At 39.0% G+C, this 25,050-nt stretch overlaps 1 long non-coding RNA gene across 3 annotated transcripts; it reads left to right on the top strand.

The window, feature by feature from the left end:
* Window positions 1-994: 994 nt before the first annotated feature.
* Window positions 995-17,933, top strand: LOC129630092 (uncharacterized). 3 transcript variants are annotated; one of them, XR_008703518.1, is made up of 5 exons: window positions 995-1,102; window positions 7,429-7,580; window positions 13,823-14,089; window positions 14,759-14,936; window positions 17,505-17,933. It is a non-coding gene; the product is annotated as an uncharacterized LOC129630092 (long non-coding RNA). The 3 variants fall into 3 exon arrangements; XR_008703516.1 differs by lacking the exon at window positions 17,505-17,933 and having other exon boundaries at window positions 14,759-15,468; XR_008703517.1 differs by lacking the exons at window positions 7,429-7,580; window positions 17,505-17,933 and having other exon boundaries at window positions 1,016-1,102; window positions 14,759-15,468.
* The last annotated feature ends 7,117 nt before the right edge of the window (window positions 17,934-25,050 follow it).

Below are 25,050 nucleotides of genomic sequence, written 5' to 3' on the forward strand. Positions count from 1 at the left end.
TCTTGCTTTTTCTATGATCCAGCAAATGTTGTCAATTTGATCTCTGGTTCCTCTGCCTTTTCTAAATCCACCTTGAACATCTGGAAGTTCTCTGTTCACGTACTGTTTCAGCCTAGCTTGGAGATTTTTGAGCATTACTTGGCTAGCTTGCGAAATGAGTGCAATTGTGTGGTAGTTTGAACATTCTTTGGCATTGCCTTTCTTTGGGATTAGAATGAAAACTGACCTTTTCCAAGTCTGCAGCCATTGCTGAGTTTTCCAAATTTGCTGACATATTGAGTGCAGCACTTTCACAGCATCATCTTTTAGGATTTGAAATAGCTCAACTGGAATTCCATCACCTCCACTAGCTTTCTTCGTAGTCATTCTTCCTAAGGCCCATTCGACTTCACATTCCAAGATGTCTGGCTCTAGGTGAGTGATCACACCATCGTAGTTGTCTGGGTCATTAAGACTATTGTTTGTGTAGTTCTTCTGTGTATTCTTGCTACCTCTTCTTTATAGCTTCTGCTTCTGTTAAGTCCATACAATTTCTGTCTTTTATTGTGCCCATCTTTGCATGAAAAGTTCCCTTGGTATCTCTACTTTTCTTGAAGAGATCTCTAGTCTTTCCCATTCTATTGTTTTCCTCTATTTCTTTTCACTGATCACTGAGGAAGGCTTTCAAATTTCTTCTTGCTATTCTTTGGAACTCTGCATTCAGATGGATATATCTTTCCTTTTCTCCTTTGCTCTTTTGCTTCTCTTCTTTTCTCAGCTATTTGCAAGGCCTCCTCAGGCAACCATTTTGCCCTTTTGCATTTCTTCTTCTCGGGGATGGTTTTGCTGGGAGGGACTGTCTATGAAGAAAACTGGGTCTTGTGGTGGGCAGGGCCATGCTCAGTAAATCTTTAATGCAATTTTTATTTATGGGTGGGTTGTGTTCCCTCCCTGTAGTTTGGCCTGAGGCCAAATATAAGGGTAATGGTGGTAATGGCAACCTCCTTCAAAAGGACTTATGCCAGCAGGCTGCTGCTCCCAAGACTGTTGTAGTCAGTGCCCTGACCCTGTGGTAGGCCACTGTCAAGCCATGCCTCTGGTGGAGACTCCTGGACACCCACAGGTAAGTCTTACTCAGTCTCTTAAGTGATCACTGCTTCTTTCTCCTGGGTCCTGGTGCACACAAGACTTTGTTTGTGCCTTCCAGAGTCTCTGTTTTCCCAGTCCTGTGGAAGTTCTGTAATCAAATCCCACTGGGCTTCAAAGTCAAATTCCCTTGGGGTTCTCGGTACCTTTGCCAGATCCCCAGGTTGGGAAATCTGTTGTGAGCCCTAGAGCTTTTGCAACAGTGCAAGAACTTCTTTGGTATAATTGTTCTCCGGTTTGTGGGTAGTCTGCTCAGTGAAGCTAGTGTTGACCTCCTCCAAGAGGGCTTATGCCACGTGCCATGCCTCCCAGGTCTGCTGCAGCCAGAGCCCCTGTCCTGCTGAAGGCCACTGCTGACCCGTGTCTCTGCAGGAGACACTCAAACACTCAAAAGCAGGTCTGACTCAGTCTCCTGTGGGGGTCACTTCTTGGTAGTTAAACTTTATTGACTTAGTTTTCTCATATCTATTAAGTCTTTAATATTAGATTAAGACAATTAAGTTCAAAGGTTTTCCTCCTATTTATTCTTAATCTCATATTACTAAATTTGCCTTGGCACATGCTTCATCCTGCATCCACATAAGGGAGAGTATATGTTGATGTATGGCAAAACCAATACAATATTGTAAAGTAATTAGCCTCTAATTAAAATAAATAAATTTAAATTTTAAAAAAATAGACACTTAGATAGCACACTTGTTATCTTTTCAAGGACAACACCTCTGTTCACCTCACTTTGGTCATGTGGGAGTCCCTTGAAGGAAAGGATTTTGTTTTGATCATTCATACCTGCTAATGCTGTAATATATTATTTTTCACAAGTTTCAGCAACTATAAAGATTGGGGAATAAACAAAAGAGGAAGGGGACTAACTTCATTCATTTAACAATTATTTTTTAGAATCTCTTCTGTCTCAGAAACTATGCTGTGAACTTGACCCTCATCATTTGTCTGCAGAGCAACTTTGTGTTGGGTTTGATTACACCCATTTAATAGAAAATCAAGTCTTAGGGTGGCTTTGCAACAATTTCTAAGCCATACACTTAGAAAGTGGAGGAATTAAAATTTAAAGCCAAGTCAGTCGCAAAAGTCCATGCTTTTTCCACTTCACTAAGCTCCTTCATGCAAACAAACAAAACCCATAAATGTAAATTATTTGCTTTATATTGATAAACAATATAGACCCTCATGCAAACCAATTACCTAAAAATGCATTAGTGGACATCATTATATAACTAACAACTCTAGTCTGAGGCACTCAATAAAATGACAAATTTATGAAAGGCTTCAGTCCTGCTGAGTTTTGTCTTTGTCACTTCATATAAATAACGGCCCACATTGAAATCAGAAACAGCTTGAAGGGAAAGAGTCTGCATTTACAGACACCAGGATAATTGTGGACACGTGTTTCCAAATCCAGACACGTGTTTCCAAAGCAGACAGACCTTCCCCCTCCCCGCTAAGACAGGGACTAGCCCAGCTCTTATCTTTCCTTGGGCGATAGAAGAATATGTGGCAACAGAAACTTGCTTAAATAACACATTTTTCCCTTAAATGTAACACCCTGTTGAAGAGGACTTGCAATGGCACTTCATAGGATCAGGATCTTAGCTTAGTTTTCTTCCTAGAAGTGCATACAGGTGCATCAAGTTGACTTGTTTCAGGAAGGAAGACCTCCTGTAAACCCTGGGCTGGTAGTAAAACAGTCCTGAGTCTGTCCCAGGCATCCTCTGGAGCAGGCAGCCAAGGCCCGGATGAGGGACAGGTTCCGGGGACAGTCTCCTGAGGAAGGAGACAGTGTGAGTAAAAGGGGCCATAGAAAACATGTGCTTCAATACTTTGATATTTTATGTGAGGAAACCGAAACATCAAGAGGTCAGTGGACTCGCCCAAGGTTGTTGACATGTAAGAGGCAAAGTCAGTCATTGGGTGCCTCTTGCTACATCAAGTTACCTGAGAAAGCCCCAAACCCAAAACCCAAACAGAGACTCTGGCCAGAGCCAGGTTAGTGAGTCTGGCTGATCTGACTGATTTGATTGTTCAGAAAGCCAAACTGATCTCCATTAATACTCCAGAGACAGTTAATAGTTTTTAAGACATTTTTACTGTTCAATTGACTCTCATCTCTGCATAGTCTGCTTTTTATTTTTCACTCTCTTTGTTTGTTTGTTTTTAAATACACCAAATGGTTTGTGACCCAGGATCTGCAGACCCACATTTCTCCAGAATGTTCATCCCTACTTCTTTCCTTTCTTACAAAAAGACTCTATAGAGAACATCAAGGTCAAAGAACTAAAACTGCATTTCTTTTCTAAATGACATATCAATCTAATGTGAAGAATATGGTATCAGCTGAATCTATTCAAAATAAAAAAATAAGAAAATGAAATCAAATGGCACATCCTATATTTTTTCAAAACTGCCTGGATATTGAAGTGAACTGAATTAACCATGTATCTATTATCTTTTCTCCAGCTTCATTTTCCATTGATTTTAAATAAACATTCTGCACAGTTGTAAATTATGTTCACATTAAATGGATACATTCTCCTTTCTTGAAAACAACTGAAAGATTTGCATTTCCACATCTCTGTTCATCCTCTACCCCACCCCAACTCCTCCACACTCTTCCAAAATTCATTCTATGTACCCCATATCTACCTCCACAATACACTTGTTCTATGCCCTGTCTGCTCTGAAAGACATCTTTTAAATAGCCACCTCCTACTCAAATGTTAGTGAGCATATGAAAGACTACTTCTTTTCTACAGCCTTTCTCAAGCTCTCAAACTATAGAAAGCTTTTCCTCCTTCTAACATCAGTAGCACTTATCATTTCTGTCATTTAATTGACACTAAGGAAATTCTACCTGAATTCAATAGATACAGGGAACATAGCCCACAGGATGTACATTGGCCTTTGACATCATTGGCAACATCCTGGAGAGCATCGTTAATATAGTTATTGCCTTTGGGGTAAACAGTGAAATGAGATATCCACGCAGTCAAATGGAGCCAGAGAAGAAAAAGACATTAAATGACGCCTGGTAAACAAAGAGCCTGTTTGTTCGAAGGAAAATAGGTTGTTCCCTGGGCCAGAAAACTTCTCATCCTCCTGGGCTCCTCAAAATTGTTATCAACATCTAATTAATCAATGTTGCTTGCTGCTACTGCTAAGTCGCTTCAGTCGTGTCCGACTCTGCGCAACCCCAGAGACGGCAGCCCACCAGGCTCCCCTGTCCCTGGGATTCTCCAGGCAAGAACACTGGAGTGGGTTGCCATTTCCTTCTCCAATGCATGAAAGTGAAAAGTGAAAGTGAAGTCGCTCAGTCGTGTCCGACTCTTTGCGACCCCATGGACAGCAGCCTACCAGGCTCCTCCGTCCATGGGATTTTCCAGGCAAGAGTACTGGAGTGGGGTGCCATTGCCTTCTCCGAATCAATGTTGCTTAATAGTGTTCAAATCTAAACCCCAAATTCTTATCTTACTGATAACTGCATTACTCATCCCACCCTTCAAAACACATTCATTAAGCATTTACTGGGTGCCAGGCACTATTCAGATGCTGGAGCTACATGGTAAACAATAATAATTTAAAAATTCATTGTCATATTGGAATGTACACTCTAATGAAAGGAAACAGATAGAAAGTAGTAATAATAGCAAATTATAAAATATATGATAAGGTAGCCATTTCTGCTGCTGCTGCTAAGTCGCTTCACTCGTGTTCAACTCTGTGCGACCCCATAGATGGCAGCCCACCAGGCTCTGCTGTCCCTGGGATTCTCCAGGCAAGAACACTGGAGTGGGTTGCCATTTCCTTCTCCAATGCATGAAAGTGAAAAGTGAAAGTGAAGTCGCTCAGTCGTGTCCGACTCCTAGCGACCCCACGGACTGCAGCCCACCAGGCCCCTCCGTCCCTGGGATTTTCCAGGCAAGAGTACTGGAGTGGGGTGCCATTGCCTTCTCCAGCCATTTCTAAGGAGGAAAATGAATCAAAAGAAAATAATGCCTGCAGAGTTTAATTCTTCCCTGTGATCACTAGATAACATTTACTGGGAAAGTAAGATTTCAGCAAGTTATGTGAAGAGAGGGAGGAGCAAAACAAGCAGCCATCAAATAGAAAGATATCCTATTCCAGACAAAAAGAATAGAAAATGTAAATGGTCAGAGTTGAGGACAAGTGTGCCAGGTTCGAGAAGCAGCATAGAAACTGGCACAGCTGAGTAGGAGGCAATAACATCACAGGGGAAATGGGGTAGGGAGGGATCACTGCACCTCAGACTTCTCCTCTGAATACATAAGGACCCATCCAAAGATTGTGAGCTGTGAGCAATGATGCCATCTGACTTATATTATTCTCTAGGGAGAACTGACTGTAAAAGGTTCTACTTTCTGTTGTGATAGATAAGGTAATTCAGAACTAGAACCAGAAAAGCAGGATTAAAAAAAAAGAAAATCAAGAGCCACTTTCCCTTAGGGGTTTATATGTATTTAGCAAGAGATTTCTGCAAGGCTGAAATACTAAGTGGAGCTTTCAATAGACACAGATGACTAAAGGGACAAAAACTGGGTTGAGAGCCAGTGGTTCATGTGAAGTGAAGTGAAGTGAAAGTCACTCAGTTGTGTCCGACTCTTTGCAACCCCACGGACTATACAGTTCATGGAATTCTCTAGGCCAGAATACTGAAGTGGGTAGCCTTTCCCTTATCCAGGGGATCTTCCCAACTCAGGGATCAAACCCAGGTCTCCTGCATTGCAGGTGGATTCTTTACCAGCTGAGCCACAATGGAAGCCCAAGAATACTAGAGTGGGTAGCCTATCCCTTCTCCAGTGGATCTTCCCAACACAGGAATCAAACTGGGGTCTCCTGCATTGCAGGTAGAGTCTTTACCAACTAAGCTATCAGAGAAGCCCATTGATAGCAACTGAGCTATCAGGGAAGTGGTGCATGAGAGCTGCTAAATGCCCCTCCTAGAAGTGGGAAAAGGAAAAGAGTCACTAAAAGAATGAAAGGATGTGTGACTTCCAACTGATTCAAGGAGAAACATGCTCTAGCATCCATCCAACTCTTTGAGACCCCATAGACTGTAGCCCACCAGCCCACCATGGAAGTTCCCAGGCAAGAATACTGGAGTGGGTTGCCATTTCCCTTTCCAGGAGATCTTCCCAACCCAGGGATCGAACCATGTCACCTGTGTATCCTGCACTGGCAAATAGATTCTTGACCACTGCACCACCTGGGAAGCCAAATAATTTTAAAAGTATAGTTAATTCAGAATATCAGTAAAGAAGAGCTAAAGCAAATAACGATGTGGTAGGTCTAGTCCCAAATGTGTTAGTAATCAATGTAATAATAATCACATATAACCTAGACTAAATATAAATCAAATTCTCTAATTTAAAAACAAAAATTGGGGCTTCCCTGGTGTTCTGGTGGTTAAAAATCCACCTGCCAACACAGAGGACATGGGTTCAATCCCTTCTCCAGGAATATTCTACATGCCACATGGCAACTGAGCCTGTGCACCACCCCAACTACAGAAGCTCATGCACCTTAGAGCCTGTGTTCTTCAAAAAGAGAACCACCACAATGAAAAGCCTGTGAACTGCAACAAGAGAGCAGCCCTGTTCACCACAATTAGAGAAAGCCCACCACACAGCAACAAAGACCCAGAACAGCCAAAAGTAAAGACTGTCAGACTCAGGGTTTTTTTGTTTGTTTGTTTGTTTGTTTAATGCAGCTGTATGCTGCTTAAAAGAGATACTTTTAAAATGTAAGAATATAGAGAGGTTAAAGTAAAGGCAGAAAAGTATATATCCTATTTTCTGGTTACTTACGTGTCATCTCTCAGTTCTAAAAAATCCCTCTCTACTTATACTCTACAATCCCAGCCCTGGGATCCTGCAAACTACATTTCCAGACCATTAGATGGATTTCCATTAGTTGTGCCAGGAAGTGTCACTAGAGAGAATGTGTGAGGCCAAAAAAGGTGAAAGGGGATGACTTCCCATATTCCTGTTTGTATTAACAGTGACCACCAACAATGGTCACCAGAGTGACAGGTCAAAGCCACCAGCTTCCACGGACTCTCCCAGAACCAGCCACATTGGAGCCCATAGTGGACAAGGAGCTGAGAGAGAGGTATCCTGGGTCTGAGACACAGTACCTCTGTGTGCTCCTCCTTGCATTGAGTGGCACCGCATTCCCCTTCACCACCCCCCCACCACCACCACCCTGGGTTTTAGCAGCATCTCCACAGGGCTCTTCCTTTCATTTCAGCTTTTTTCTTTTGCTTCCCAGGCTAAGAAGAGTAGTTGCTTTCTATAGTTGTCATTTCTGGATTACAACAGTATTGCTTTTAGCATATGAATTCTCTCAACCTACACTGAAGAAGGAAACGACAACCCATTCCAGTATTCTTGCCTAGAAAATTCCATGGACACAGGAGCCTGGTGAGCTATAGTCCTTGGGGTTGCAAATAGTTGGATACAAAAGAGTACAACACACAGAAAACCTGTGAAACCAATTCCCCTTACTGAATATCTTTCTTGAACTATCTAAGAGATGTTTTTGTTTTTGTTGTTGTTGTTGTTGTTGTTGTTTGTCTTCCTAACTGGAAAATTGGTACACTATGAAAAAATAACAAAGGAAAGCTGGTATAATAACAGCTGTATCCATGCTAAGTCACTGCAGTCCTGTTCGACTATGTGTGACCCTATTGACTGTAACCTGCCAGGCTCCTCTGTCCATGGGATTCTCCCGGCAAGAATATTGGAGTGGGTTGCCATGCCCTCCTCCAGGGGATCTTCCCAAACCAGTGATTGAATCTGTGTCTCTTATGTCTCCTGCATTGGCAAGCAGGTTCTTTAACAGTAGCACCAACTGGGAAGTCCCAGTAACAGATGAGGTACATTTAAATGAAAAAGTCATACTAGAAATAGGGATATTTTATAAAGGTAATGAACTACTAAAATATCATATATATATATATATATATATATATATATATATATACACACACACACACATATACACACATACACACATATTTAATAGCATGTCCTCAAAACTTATAAAGCTAAAAAGAACTAAGGAAAGAGCCAGGCAAATCCATAATTATAATGGTAGTTTTTAACACACCTCTTCAGGAACTGATAAGAAGTAGTTAAATATTGAAATGAATTGGGCAACACAAGGTCAGAATGGTAGGAGAGGAAGTCAATAATGAAAAAATGAACTTGGAGTTCTTTATAACATAAAAGAAAGTGGTGGTAGACGAAAGCTTTGGGGGTATAGCTTGTGGAGATTAAGAGTAGTGTTTGGTCTCTATGTATGGGAGTCTTTCTCTTTCATAGAAGGGTTTATTTGTGCCATATCTTAGATTTCACATAAAAGTGATATCATACCTTTTCTGATTTACTTCACTTAGATGTAATCTCTGGTTGCATCTGCTGCTGTTGCTAAGTCACTTCAGTCGTGTCCAACTCTGTGCGACCCCACAGACAGCAGCCCACCAGTCTCTGCTGTCCCTGGGATTCTCCAGGCAAGAACACTGGAGTGGGTTGCCATTTCCTTCTCCAATGCATGAAAGTAAAAAGTGAAAGTGAAGTTGCTCAGTCATGTCTGACTCTTAGCGACCCCATGGACTGAAGCCTACCAGGCTCCTCCTTCCATGGGATTTTCCAGGCAAGAGTACTGGAGTGGGGTGCCATTGCCTTCTCTGGTTGCATCTATGTTACTACAAATGGCATTATTTTATTCTTTTTTATGGGAAAGTGGTATTCCATTGTGTATATGCACCATGTCTTTTAGGTTGTTCCCCTGTCTTGGCTGTTATGAATACGGATGCTACAAACATACGGGTGCATGTATCTTTTTGAACTATACTTTTGTCCAGGTATATGATCAGACTTGTGGTTGCCAAGGGGATGGGGGGGAAAGAGGGATGAACTGAGAGTCTGAGCTATTAGATGCTAACATTACATTTAGAATGGATAAACAGCAAGGTCCTACTGTGCAGCACAGTGAGCTATATCCATAATGGAAAAGAATATTGAAAAAAAGTATATATGTGTAAAACTGAGTCACTTTGCTGTACAGCAGAGATTGGCACAACACTGCATGTCAACTGTACTTCAATAAAAAGAGAAATTTATAAAAAGAGAAATGGCTGTAGGCTGGAGATTTCCTAACATTGGATGTAGACCATGAGAGAAAGAAGCAAAGATAAGATGTGGGCAAATGAAAAGACAAAACTGCCATGAGCTGATACGTGGAAGACTTGGTGATAGTAGACTGGGAAAGAGGATGCGACCTCAGTTTGGACATTTGCATTTGAAATGTCTTTGGTTTCTGTATCTGTGACCTTTTCACTTCAAAGTCACTTACTCACTTCCTGTTAAACAGAGTGAAGTAAATTAGAAAAACAAATATCACATATTAATGAGTACATATGGAATTTAGAAAAGTGGTTCTGATGAAGCTATTTGCAGGATAGGAATAGAGGCAAAGATGTGGAGAAAAGACTTGTGGACATGATGGGGTAGGGGAGGAGGAAAGGGGAGGACAAATTGAGAGAGTAGTATTGACAGAGATACCCCACCACATGTAAAATAGATAGCCAGTGGGAAGCTGCTGTCTAACACGGGGAGCGCAGCTCAGGGCTCTGTGATTATCTAGAGGGGTAGAATGGAAGGGATGGGAGGGAGGGGATATGTAATATGCTTAAGGCTGATTCACGTTGTTGTACAGCAGAAATGAATACGGCTTTGTAAAGCAATTATCCTCCAATAAAAACAATTTCCAGTCATGTACAGATCTGAGAGGTGGACCACAAAGAAGGCTAAACTTTGAAGAATTGATGCTTTTGAATTGTGGTGTTAGAGAAGACTTCTGAGAGTCCCTTGGACTGCAAGGAGATCAAACCAGTAAATCCTAAAGGAAATTAACCCTGAATACTCATTGAAAGGACTGATGCTGAAGCTTCAATACTTTGGCCACCTGAGGTGAAGAGCCAACTCATTGGAAAAGACCCTGATGTTGGGAAAGATTGAGGGCAGGAGAAGAGGGTGACAGAAGATGAGATGGTTGGATGGCATCACCAACTCAAAGGACATGAGTCTGATCAAACTCCAGGAGATAGTGAAGGTCTGGGAAGCCTGGTGTGCTGCAGTACATGGGGTCACAAAGAGATATGAATTAGTGGCTGAACAACAACAAAAACATTTTAAAATGTATCATAAACAAAACAAACAAAAAGTATAGTCAGACTGCTCTCTGGAGATGCTTAGCCTTCAGGACTTTATGGGTTTGGTTCCTGATGCCTCTGCAGTCTTATCATCTCTCACCCCCCATCCCTTGCTCTTTGTTTTTGCCATTCTGAACTAGCTACGGCTCTGCTGACCCTTTATGCACTGCTCTTTATACTTGGAATATCTTCCCTTGCTTTGCCTGCACACATGGATTCACCTTTCATTCAAGTAATCATGTTCTCCAGGAATCTTTACTGAAGACCAAATCCGGCTTGCATGTTGCCTTTTGTAGACTACCATCATCCTTATGTACACAATGATACACCATATAACATTGTGTATCATAATTGCTCATTTATTTCTGTTTTGCTCACTAAACCAAAAGCCTCCTCCGGGCAAGCAGCAAGACCTGTATGCACACCTGATCCAAAGGTGCCTGACACATTCCTTAGGGCTGTGGAAAAACTGTTCAATAGATTTTCTGTCTAAGGCACAAAAACCCTGACTATGAGGATATATGACTCCCCAAAGATTGGAAAGTTTTTGTTTTGTTTTTTTTTAATCTCTGTGTGTTCTTGGAAAGTTGATTTTGACGTATAAATCAATCACATAACAACTGGGGGAAAAACTCACTGAAAGCCAAGGATACACATTAGCCTGAATTTGTTACAACATTGCTTCCGTTTTATGTTTTGGATTTTTGGCCATGAGGCATTTGGGATTTTAGCTCCCTGGTCAGGAATTGAACCCACACCCCTTACACTGGAAGAAGTCTTTACCACTGGACCACCAGGGAATCCCACACATCAGCTTTTGAAATGGATATACCTTGTACTAACACTGTCCCTCCACGTGTGGATTTCTAGCAATTCCTACTAAAAATGTGCAACAGAATGTTCTTCAGTTCCTTTTGTGTAAAGGATGTACATTGTTTTATTCTCAAGCATAGGAAAATAAGTAAGTTAATTATGAATAGCATTGTCAGAAACTCTTCTCCTTCAGAGAAATAAAAGCTGTCATTTCCAGCTGAAGTTTGAAAACTGAAGTTTACTTTCCTGACACTTCAAGGATGCCTACTGCCTTGCTGTATTAAGACACAGGGATTATCTCTTTCTGACTGCTGCTTCAGATCTTCCCACCTGACCACAAACCTGCTTCATCTTTCCTAGGCAATGATTCCATCTAGGCAGCCAGTGTTTCTCAAATTCAGAGAGGCTGCAATTACCTACTTCCTTGTGTGTGTGTGTGTGTGTTCATGTCTGACTCTTTGTGACCCCTTGGATGGGGCTCACCAGGCTCCTCTGTCCACGGAATTCTCCAGGCAAAAATACTGGATTGGGTAGACATTTCTTTCTCCAGTGGATCTTCCCAGCCCGAGGTTCAAATCCATGTCTCTTCATCTCCTGCCTTAGATGTGAAAAAAAAGATAAACCTCAAAACAAATAAGCAAACTTGAGTAGTCACAGAAGGAAGGGACCTGCACATTAAAGAGTCTCAGATTTAAAAGAAATCTTGAAATTAAATTTTTTATTTTAGAAAAAAAACTTTGAAAGCTCATACATTAATTTCTTTTTTCATCTAATTCATAACTCTAATGATGTATCTATTTGGGGAAAAGCAACAAATTTTATACAGAAATTAAAACTAAACTTCTTGTTCTTAAAAGCATGCTTCATAACTATTTTGTAATATGTAGTGTATATAATTTTAAAAGCAGGTAAATGGACTATGTCAGTCTGATTACGGTGAGCCTTTTGTTACATTCACCCTTCTGGGTAAGAATTACACATCTGGCAGAGGTGTCCTCCTCACTGGCTTTATACTAACATCTCCAAAATCCAACTCCTTTGATGTTGGTGTTTAGCTTTGTGTTAGAAAGCTCAAAGAGAAGGAGAGAAAGAGGTAAGACCAAGATGAGTCCTAATTGAAGAAATCTATCTCACAAGAATCTATAACAAGAAGAAAAACAGGTGTGTTGCTAAGCAAAGTATTTTTTCTCCTGCCCTATTCATGCCCTTTTCAAACATCTCATTTATGAGTCCAAAGCAGCTGCCACTGCACTCTTTTGTAAGCAAGAACTATTCTATTTATTCCCCTGCTGCTCCTTAGAGATTTATACAGCGCTGATTTTTTTTTCTCTCTTTAACATACTAGAAGCATAATGCAGATATGGAACACTTCTTAACTAGAACATAAAGACCTTTATTTTTTTAATTTTTATTTTCAGCACATTAAATTTACTCATAAAAACATTTTTTTTAATACAAGTTTTCTTTTTTAGCAAAGTATGCCTGCGTGTGTGTTCAGTCATATCTGACTCTTTGTGACCCCATGGACTATAGCCCACCAGCTTCTCTGTCCACAGAATTTTCCAGACAAGAATATTGGATTGGGTTGCCATTTCCTACTCCAGGGGATCTTCCCAACTCAGGGATTTAACCCACGTTTCCTGCATCTCCTGCATTGGCAGACAGATTCTTTACCACTGTGTCACCTGGGAAGCCCTAAAAAAGTATAATAAAACATAAAAAACCCCAAACAGTAAGTTTTAGGTTTACAATTCAAAATCAAATTAGCAGAATATTAAATATTCATAAAACTATATCTTTTAAAAATATTTATAAAGTTACCTTCAATTTTATATACAGGTTATTTCAGCAATATCCACTTATTCAGAGTAGATGTTTTTTAAAATAAGAATTCTCTCTGCTCACATATGCATAGATTAGATTTCCCTTCGTTTTTAAATCTGATCCTTAAAGATATTTTTAACAGATTGCCTACAATAAATTGTTCGGCCACAATCAATTATGTGCATCCAGTTGATTACATGTAGTATAAAATAAATGGCAAAAATACATTTTTAAATTACACCTTGATGTTTTTGGATATGCTGCTTTTATCAACATTTGTATTCCATTAAGAAAAGCTGTAGAAGCATCTAAAAAGAATTCTAAATCCCAGAGTTCTTGTCAATTCTATCATTTCAGTAACAAGCAATCCTTATTAGAATCACAAAGCAATTTCATGCAAAAATAATTTTAAATCCATCCCCCCAAAAATCTGTCATTGAACCCCAAATTGACTTGCCTGTGTTTTAAATTAAACAATTAAGTCAAGTCATTACAAGGTCCATTAAAGCAATACATGACCAGATCTGTCATTTTATTATGCCAACTACAGCAAAGATCTATAGGTCAGTCATCGGACTGTTTGCCTTATATTTTCTGGAGAGATGAAACCTCTTAACTGAATCCTACACTTGATCATTCCCAAATCCCAAGCTATATTTCCTGATCCCTACTTCGATTTAAAATTAAATTCATTTTCTGGTGTTCTGTGTGAGTTTGCTTCAGGCTTGACTTAAGAGATTTACGAATAGTATTTACTGATTGCTTGCTGACCACGCCAGTGTTTCTGATCCCTGTGGGTGACTTCCACAGGCTGCAGGTGTGTTGCGAAGTAGGAGAGGGAGGTAGATTGGAGGATGATATCATGCAGCAACACTGAGCACCCTCGCAATTGAAGCCAAAACAAATATTCTGAGGAAGAAATAACCTCCGGGTAGCGCATTTGATATGAGGATACAAAGATGTCTGAAACACATGCCATTTCCAATCTTCCTGCTGCTGCCTGCCTCTGGACCAAGTGCACCCATGTTGCACAGACGAAACTTGATGAAGGTGACGTAAATGGGAGTCCACTGTCATGTATGTATTTATTTTGTACAACACTCAATCGGATTTTTACTAAAATTCCATTGTTTTCTCACTTGAAAAGTTCAAAGCTGAAAGTCTGTGTCCAGAAACAAATACTGGCAGCAAGCCCCAACCAAAGCCCTCCTAGGAAAGGGGATAAGGGAGGGATAAATTAGAAGGTTGGGAGAAACATTTACAAATTACTATACATAAAACAGAGAAGCAACAAGGACCTACTGTATGGCTCAGGGAACTATATTCAATATATTGTAACAATCTATAAGGGGAAAGAATCTGAAAAGACTATATATATATGTGTGTGTGTATATATATATATATATATTATATATATATATATACACATATGTAGAATCACTGTGCTGTACAGCTGAAACTAACATGATACTGTAAATCAACTATAATTTTTTTAAGGGAAAAAATAAAAAGGGAAAGAAAGCCCTCCAGTAGCTGTTGAATTAAAAGAATGGGAGGAAATAGGTAGAGCTGGAAGGAAATAGGTCTGTGTTACAGTGTAGAAAGCTCACCAACAGGCTGCAACACCCAGTAGGAAGTAGTTATCCTCCATCCCCAAAGTTTAATGGTCTGAAATTTCCAACATTGCTGAGAGCATTCCCTTGGCATATAGAACTGACACTGCCCTGCTCTTTCCTACCGTTTCAGTTACCCTCCTTGCTGGCTGCTGATCAGAATCCCTGGAAGTAGAGTTTGGAAGGCTATATTCTTCTGAGCAGCCAAAGCATGATATTTGCCCAGGAGAAAGAACCTCTGCCTTATAAGTTCTGGTGCCGCATGTTACATCTCTCTGCACTCCCTCCTTGGATAACTACATGAATGCACGGTGAATATTTCCAACTACCACTTACATATGTATGAACCACAAATCTTTCTCTCCATCCAAGAATATCTTCCAGGTTCACTTTATCAAGGTTCTACTAGATACTTCCACTTACATATAATGAGTATGTAATCATACCCATTGGAATCATACTCACACACACATACACTCTCACACACTCTCTCACACAGGCATGTACACACTCAAATTTGTATTCATAATTCACAATTATTATCTCAGACACTAACAGGGATTCCTGCCCATGACACGCACTCACAGCTTTTGTTGTAACTCTAGATATTTCTTCACTACATTCAGTTTTGTAATAAGTCCAGTTAATTCTATTTTTTAACAGTCTGTACTTAGTTCAGGACCTCATGCATTCTGATTTGGATTACTGATTTGGATTTGTAATTTGTTCCCAGCATTTAACAAGAGACACCGTGGTTCTCTAGTAAAAAGTTGTCACTTCCTCTTTGACTGATCTGGAGTGATTTAATTTTCCTACTCCTCGAGTAATAACTATTAAAGTAGATAAGCCGGTAAAGCACCTAGCCCTAAACCTAGAAAGAATTAAAATAAAATACTTGCTTTTATTTTGACTCCTTCAGCGTGGGGAAGCCTTCATGCTATTTTCAAAATGATTCTTCTAAATCATTTTCACGGACAGTTCACAATCATGTCATTTGCTTATAAACCTCTACTGATTCTTCAAATGAAGCTAAAAATTGTTAGCAAGGCATTCAAGGCCCTTTATGCTCCACTCCTCCTGTCATTCTTTCCTCAGGCTTCCAAAGCTGTCTTTATATCGGTTTTGTGAATGCTATCATTCACCCTAAGAATTAGTTCTATCCCACAAACTCCATTTACTTGTTCATGGTCATACTATCATTGTTGTCTGCTGCCCCCTGCCGGCCACTAAGAAAAGCCAGCACTGCTACGAAGCATATGTGTGTATGTATTCAGTCGCTTCAGACATTTCCAGCTTTGTGCAACCCCATGGACTGTAGCCCGCCAGGCTCCTCTGTCCATGGAATTCTCCAGGCAAGAATATTGGAGTGGGTTACCATGCCCTCCTCCAGGGGATCTTCCTGACTGAGGGATGGAACCTGGGTCTGCTGCATTGCAGGCAGATTCTTTACTGTCTGAGCCACCAGGGAAGCCCAAACTTTATCATTAATTCCAAATAATGATCTGCCTCATATAAAAAATGTATTGAAACACACAGAGCTAGTTTTACATATAATTTTCAAACTTTTTCAAAGTGCGATTAGCCGAATAGCAGAATGAATTCACAGCTAAGCTCTCTAAACCATGTAGTGCTCTTCACTGCTTTAGCCTTCCTGTAAGCTTTTTGCAGTTAGAGATTCCTATTAAAAAAGGAGCCCAGAGAGCTTCTTCCAGTGTTCTCAGGGGATCATCACCCGCGGGGTGAACTCTGCTCCCCTTGTACAATGAGTTACAAATGACCTTCTTTATTGTACTAAGGTCGAAAAACATTGGCTGGTATAAGAACTCAGTAAGACTATTTTTTTTCCAATAACTTTTTACTTTCTCTTTTTATAATAGCTCTACTCATTCATTTAAATTTGTGATGGGACCAGATGAGATTTCCAATATGAACAACATGTAATTTATTGTATTAAAAATAAATTCATATTTGCCTTAAAATGGATTCTAATCACATAACAGTATTTTTTAATTCTACCAGTGACCCATAAAGTCTATTGATAATAAATGTATTCAGTAATCCATCTTTCACCATCAGGTAGTTTAGGTGTCTTATCCTATGACACCGGTCTACCAAAATGTTTAGTTTCATTGCTCATGTAGCAATATAATATTTCTAAACATTTCATATGCTTTGCTTAGTCAATCAGTCGTGTCTGACCTTTGTAACCCCATGGACTGCAACCCACCAGGCTCCTCTGTCTATGGAGATACTTCAGCCAAGAATATTGGAGTGGGTTGCCATGCCCTCCTGCAGGGGATCTTCCCAATCCAGGGATCAAACTCAAGTCTCCTGCATTGGGTAGATTCTTTACTGTCTGAGCTGCCAGGGAAGACCATTTCTTATTCTCCCCAATTCACCATTCTCCACTCTCCCATTAAGGCTACTAAGCTGTTTCCTGCTTTGTTTGCTCAAATGAAGGATGCGAGGAGTAGAAGTCAGAGAAAGGTGGAGTGCTAATTTTTTTTTCCAATTTTGGTGTTTGAAATAACAAACTCCTTAGAGGAATATGCAGGCAAAGACAAAAGATTTGGAGGCCATAAAGATTCTACAAGTGAGCTGGAAGTGGGAATGGGGAAGGACAGGAAAAGAGATACACAAGAGGGGTTTATAACAATACAGGTGAATGTGGGTCCCAGATAAAAAGTTTATGAAACTTGCTTCCCCAGGAAGGCAGAATCACTGGCTATTAAGGAATGAGACCCAAGGGCATGGAAGGCCAGAGCATCTTCCATGGGAAGAGTCCTCAGAAGCAGGAGTCATTAGAGAACACATTTAGATAGACTGGTCCTATATCATTCACAAAACATGAAGATAATGGAATGATTCTGTGTCCCCAGGATGAAGAAGTACCAAGACCTAAAGGGACTGGGCAGACAAGCTCAAGGGACACCTTGGCATGAACTTCAAAATCAAAGATCAAGATTCAAATGGGACAACTGATACCTCGCTAGATATACTCAGGCAGGCACCCTCACAATTCGGTGGAATTTTGTTAAGCCGCAATCATTTTATTTGCAAAATTTATATATCTATCCTGAGTGGAAGATTATGGAATTGGCCAAGATTACATTTTTCCCACTTCAGTGAAATGGGGGTGTGAAATAAACATTAGACTAACTTGGGAGGAAAAAAAGTGGATCTATTTTTTATAAATGTGAATTTGCAGCCCTACGGTTCATTATAAATTCTCCGTTCATTTGAATTCATTTAACATTCTCATTTTGTGTTAGAACTCATTACCAGGTACAGAATTTGTCATCATAAGCACAAATATTTATTGATCATGTACCTTGTATAGGGCACTGAGGATGTGTTGAGTTAGATTACCTGAGTGGTAAGTTTCATGCAATTAAATGTTTCTAATTTTTAGGAGATATAGGGAAAGAGGATATTTGGGGAATAACATTCTTGTAGAGCACTTCCCTGGAGGCTCAGATGGTAAAGAATCTGCCTACAGTATGGGAGACTCAGATTTGAACCCTGGGTCATGAAGATGCCCTGGAGGAGGGCATAGCAACCCTCTCCAGTATTCTTGCTTGGAGAATTCCATGGACAGAGGAGTCCTAGGAGCTAGGCCATGGACACGACTGAGCAATTAACACTCTCATTCTTGTAGAAATCTATTCATCTGTATTAATGCATTTCTTACTGAGTTTCAGAAAAAAAAGAAAGAAAAACCTATGGCCAGCTTGAATTTCTTCAGATGGCTGAAGTGATGAGTATTTGAAACAAACATAAAATAGCATTGCCACAACTTGTGAGTCTGTAAGACAGGATTCATGGAGTCCAACTAATTGATCCAATTTTCACATGCATACCTTCTTTGAGTTTTTAAAAATGCTGGAAGTATTTCAAAGTTTGAACCACTTAATAGGCATCCAAAACAACATACTAAAGTTCCACTTCAAAACTGATAATTAGAGTGATATTTTATCTTAGATCGCACTGCTGTTCCCATCTCAATATTCTTAGATATTTCAAGATGTTCAGTGTGTTAAGAATGAACAAAAAGCTTAGGTAGGCTGGCACAGTTTGCAAGTGAGACTCACAAAGCCTGGCTCCTCTTTTTAGCTTCTGACTCTTTTCTTTCACAAGGCGGAAAAAGAGTTATTTGACACATTGCTCAAGGATTCTTTTATTCTGTCATTCTTCAAGCAGAGAGTAAAAAACACCTTTCCTCTTCCCCTACTAATATATTTTGTGATTTTTCCATCAATCCAGCAACTCTGAAAATCTGCTGAAAGTTGCTTTAACGCACCCACATAGGAAACTACATTTTCTTCCTGAAAGGAAAAAAAAATTCATTTCACAATGAAATATATCTTATATACAGGCACATACTATGTGCCAAGTCACTTCAGTTGTGTCTGACTCTTTGTGACCTCATGCACTGTAGCCTGCCGGGCTCCACTGTTCATGGAATTCTCCAGGCAAGAATAATGGGGTGGGTTGCCATGACTTCCTCCAGGAAATCTTCCCAACCTAGGGATCGAACCCTCATCTCTTATGTCTGCTGCACTGGCAGGCAGGTTCTTTACCACTAGTACCACTTGGATAAGGAAATGGTAACCCACTCCAGTGTTCTTGCCTGGAGAATCCCAGGGACGGGGGAGCCTGGTGGGCTGCCATCTATGGGGTCACACAGAGTCGGACACGACTGAAGCGACTTAGCAGCAGCAGCAGCAGCAGCAGTGTGTGTATATATATATATATATATTTAAATTAAGAAGATCTGGCAAGAATACACAGAAGAACTATATAAAAAAGATCATCATGACCCAGATAACCATGATGGTGTGAACACTCACCTAGAGTCAGATATCTTGGAGTGTGAAGTCAAGTAGGCCTTAGGAAGTTCACTAGGAACAAAGCTAGTGGAGGTGATGGAATTCCAGCTGTTCTACTTAAAATCCTAAAAGATGCTGCTGTGAAAGTGCTGCACTCAATATGCCAGCAAATTTGGAAAACTCAGCAGTGGCCACAGGACTGGAAAAGGTCAGTTTTCCTTCCAATCCCAAAGAAAGGCAACGCCAAAGAATGTTCAAGCTACTCACAACTACACTTATTTCATATCTAGCAAAGTAATGCTCAAAATTCTCCAAGTCATGCTTCAACAGTATGAAAACATCAAGGTGTTTAAGGTGGATTTAGAAAAGGCAGAGGAATCAGAGATCAAATTGACAACATCCGTTGGATCATTAAAACAAGAGAATTCTATAAAAACATTTATTTATGCTTCATTGACTACACTAAAGCCTTTGACTGTGTGGATCACAACAAACTGGAAAATTCTCAAAGAGATTGGAATACCTGACCACTTTGCCTGCCTCCTGAGAAATTGGTATGCAGGTCAAGAAGCAACAGAACTACACATGGAACGGCATACTGGTTCAAAATTGGGGAAGGCATACATAAAGGCTGTATATTGTCACCCTGCTTATTTAACTTGTATACAGAGTACATCATGTGAAATACCAGGCTGGATAAAATACAAGCTGGAATCAAGATTGCTGGGAGAAATATCAATAACCTCAGATATTCAGATGACACTAATGGGAGAAAGTGAAGAGAAGCTAAAGAGCCTCTTGATGAAAATGAAAGAGGGAAATGAAAAAGTGGGCTTAAAACACAACATTCAAAAAATGAAGATCATGGCATCTGGTCCCATCACTTCATGGCAAATAGATGGGGAAACAATGGAAACAGTAACAGACTTTATTTTGGGGTGCTCCCAAATCACTGAAGATGGTGACTGCGGCCATGAAATTAAAAGATGCTTGCTCCTTGGAAGACAAACTATGACCAACCTAGACAGCATATTAAAAAGCAGAGACATTACTTTGCCAACAAAGATCCATCTAGTCAAAGCTATGGTTTTCCAGTAGTCATGAATGAATGTGAGAGCTGAACCATGAAAAAAGCTGAATGTTGAAGAATTAATGCTTTTGAACTGTCTTGTTGGAAAACACTCTTGAGAGTCCCTTAGACTGCAAGAAGATCAAATTAGCCAATCCTATCCTAAAGGAGATCAATCCTGAATATTCATCTGAAGGACTGATGCTGAAGCTGAAACTCAAGTACTTTGGCCACCTGATGAGAAGAGACGACTCATTAGAAAAGACCCTGATGCTGTGAAAGATTGAAGGCAGGAGTAGAAGGGAATGACAGAGGATGAGATGGTTGGATGGCATCACTGAGTGAATAGATATGAGTTTGAGCAAGCTCCAGGAGATGGTGAAGGACAGGGAAGCCTGGTGTTATGCAGTTCATGGGGTCGCAAAGAGTATGACATGACTGAGCAACTGAACAGCAACAGAATATTACATACACCATGAGTATAAATATAAATGTAATGTATATACATCTTTGATATAAAACTTCTAGGAACATATACTTTATTTTTTAAATTTTTTATTATTATTATTATTTTTTACTTTAACATGTAAAGTAAGGAGAATAATTCAAGAGAAGTTGAAAAGTGAGAACACAAAAGCAAAGTTTATATCCCAGATTATATGTTTTGATAGACATTTATATAATATCAAATAGCTTGCAAAGTCAAAGTTTAAAATGAGACCTTTCTTAAAATGATACAAATGAGCTAATTTACAAAGCAGAAGTAGACTCACAGCATAGAAAATAAACTTATGGTTACCAAAGCAGGATGGTGGTGGGGGGAGGGATTAATTAGGAGTTTGGGATTAATATGCATACACTAACTACTATCTATAAAACATAAGGTTGGATAATCAACAACCTACTGTATAGTATAGGGAATTCTACTTGATATTCTATAATAATGTATTAATACACAGGGAAAGAATCTGAAAAAGAATAATATATGCATATGTAAACCTGAATCACCTTTCTCCACATCTAAAACAAACAAACATTATAAATCAGCTCTCAGTTCAATTCAGTTCACTTCAGTCTCTCAGTCGTGTCCAACTCTTTGAAACCCCATGAATCTCAGCACGCCAGGCCTCCCTGTCCATCCCCAACTCCCGAAGTTTACCCAAACTCATGTCCATCAAGTCGGTGATGCCATCCAGCCATCTCATCCTCTGTCATCCCCTTCTCCTCCTGCCCCTAATCCTTCCCAGCATCAGGGCCTTTTCCAATGAGTCAACTCTTCGAATGATGTGGCCAAAGTACTGGAGTTTCAGATTTAGCATCAGTCCTTCCAATGAACACCCAGGACTGATCTCCTTTAGGATGGACTGTTTGGATCTCCTTGCAGTCCAAGGGACTCTCAAGAGTCTTCTCCAACACCACAGTTCAAAAGCATCAGTTCTTCTGTGCTCAGCTTTCTTCACAGTCCAACTTTCACATACGTACATGACCACTGGAAAAACCATAGCCTTGACTAGACGGACCTTTGTTGGCAAAGTAATGTCTCTGCTTTTTAATATGCTCTCTAGGTTGGTCATAACTTTCCTTCCAAGGAGCAAGCGTCTTTTAATATCAACTCTACTCCAATAAAATTCAAGAAAATAACTTTTTAATTTTTTTAAATAAAAAGATTAAATAAATAAATATAATAGAGCTTTCTATTCACTGAATGATATATTTAAATCATGAAAATATTTAAGGCATAGAGTTATAAACAGGTTAGTTAACAGCACAGCAGACAGGCTTGAAAACTGCACTAGTGAAAAGAACAAAGTGTGATGCTCTGGTGGAATATTGACAGGAACACATTAATAGCCTCACAACATATGGGCTTCTTTCTGCTACAAAGCTACCAGCGTAGAGTGGGGAAGGAGATTGTGAAATAGGAGCAGTAAAAGTTTGGAAGTTTGCAATAAAGAAGAAAATATTTCAAAACTCATTGCTAAAAGCACATGGTGGATTTTAAATGAGTAGGACAGATCAACACTTTCTGAATATCGAGCTTTAAAAGCCCATATCTTCAAGAAGGCACTATATCCCCTGGCTATTTAAAAGTATTCCCTTTTATTGCTTTTTTTACCAAAATATTCAAAATCTTGTGCCAATATTCAAAGTTTGATTTTTCCTACCCTTTTTAACTGATACAAATAAATTTCTAATAATAAATGAAACATGAGGAAGTACCTAAATAATAGATATTGTTAAAATATATATGTTTTATAAAAATAAAAAGAATTTTCAATGGTTCAGCTTTCTTAACCTGTTTGTTCCCCTCCAATATACAAACATTTTCCTTCTCCAGGGGATCTTCCCAACCCAGGAATCGAACCCAAGTCTCCCACATTGCAGGCAGACGCTTTACCGTCTGAGCCACCAGGGAAGCCCCATATACAAACATACCCTCTTTGAAATATACAGTTCTGAAAAATATTCCTTATAACTCATACATCCTCTTGATACTAGGGGGGAAAATCCTTAGTCTACTCTATTTTTCAAGTAAATAATTCACAAGCTTCAATATATTCAAACTATTTTCTGTACAAATTGTTTCAACTGCAAGATCATTTTAAAACTGAGCACAATGAAAACACAGCAACAAGTCACAAAGTAACGCTAATACAATTATAATTCACACTATAAAAATAAGATATGTCATTGATCCTCCTTCCTCAAAAGATATATAAATTTAATACTAAAAAATTTACACACCATAATCTAACACTTTTACTAGGCAAGTGACTATCTACCTATAATCTGTGAAGGGTCTTTGCTTGAGACTTACTGTAAGGAAAACATAACCCCTTTGAAACTTCCCAAATTTAATAGCACAAATATTCTGAAAGACATTTAAGCATTTACATCTCCTTAATCAAACCTCTGAAAAGAAAAACTCAAATCAAAAGCACAAACAACTATAGTCTGACTATACCATTGATAAAAATGCATTTAAATAAGAAATTCAAAATGTATTTCCCTAATCCCCCTTAGCAAATTAACTGAAGTAATTAGTAGTCAAATTGAGAAGTATTAGTCATCACATGATGTACAGTAACTTCTTTACATAGTAGAAATGATGCCCATATATATTTGGAAGCAAAGAACAGAATTACATCAATGTTTCAACAAAAAGACACACTTCAAACTTTAATTTTGCTGTTATTTCCCTAATTTTAATCCATATGTAAGTTTCCAAATACCTAACAGCATATTAAAACAACTGTGGAATTTTTTTTTTTTTTTTTTTTTTTACAGCTTCATGTTGAGTTTTTTTTTTTTTTTTTTCATAGTAACTTACTGTTTGAGCTGGCTTGGTTATTTATATGTAATGTCACTTGTTTTTCATTGGATGTGCTTGCAAGAAATTCTGACTAAGATTTCAGTTGACTTGTAACTCTAAAGTGCTAATTTTTCTCAGCTTGACAAGTAAACATAAAAGTCTTTTCTTACTGTCTATTGAATTTTCTGATAGGAAATAAAACATAAAAATGATTACATGTTCCTCCAGGCAATTTGAAATCAATTCAGTGGTTCATCCAGACCTGAAAATCCCCAGAATTCTACATGAGTAGTGTATATCTAGATGACAAAGTTAAGTACAAATGTTTAAGGAGAGTCAGTCTATGGAGACATGACACCAAGCTCTTGATATTGATCTATGTCTTATATCACAAGAATTGCAAACTAATTGCTATAGTACTTCATCATCACTCACAGATGTTCTAAGAAAACTTTTTCAAGTGGAAACTCTAAAGTTTAATTTAGAGTTTTATTTTTTTATTTTGCATTTTAGTATACCTAAAATACTATACTATTTTATAGTATATATTTATACTATAAAATATATACTATTTTTTTTTATTTTGCATTTGAGTATAGCTGATTTACCAAAGAAGGCAATGACACCCCACTCCAGTACTCTTGCCTGGAAAATACCATGGACGGAGGAGCCTGGTAGGCTGCAGTCCATGGGGTCACACAGAGTTGGACACAACTAAAGCGACTTAGTAACAGCAGCAGCAGCAGCATAGCTGATTTACAGTGTATGGCAAAGTGATTCAGTTACACATATATATGTATCTATTCCTTTTCAGATTATTTTTCCATGTAGGTTAGTACAGAGTGTTGAGCATAGTTCCCTGTGCTATACAGTAAGTCCTTGTTGATTATCTATTTTATGTATATATATAGTGTGTATATGTCAACCGCAAACTCCTAATTCCTTAATGTATTAACACAAACATCTCAAGACAAGACCTACACTCAATTTATATTTCACTTGATAAGTAAGGAACTTATATTGATCACATAAATGCAAATACACCTATAAGGATAAGCAATACTATTGTATAACTTTCAGTTCACTTCAGTATCGAGGCAGTTTTGAAAAAATATAAGATGTGCCATTTGATATTATTTTCTTCCTTTTCTTATTTTTTTTATTTTGAATAGATTCAGCAGATATGAATATATGTATATCTGAACCTAACAATA

This window comes from Bubalus kerabau, chromosome 16, assembly GCF_029407905.1.
Source record: "Bubalus kerabau isolate K-KA32 ecotype Philippines breed swamp buffalo chromosome 16, PCC_UOA_SB_1v2, whole genome shotgun sequence".
Classification (NCBI taxonomy): domain Eukaryota; kingdom Metazoa; phylum Chordata; class Mammalia; order Artiodactyla; family Bovidae; genus Bubalus; species Bubalus kerabau.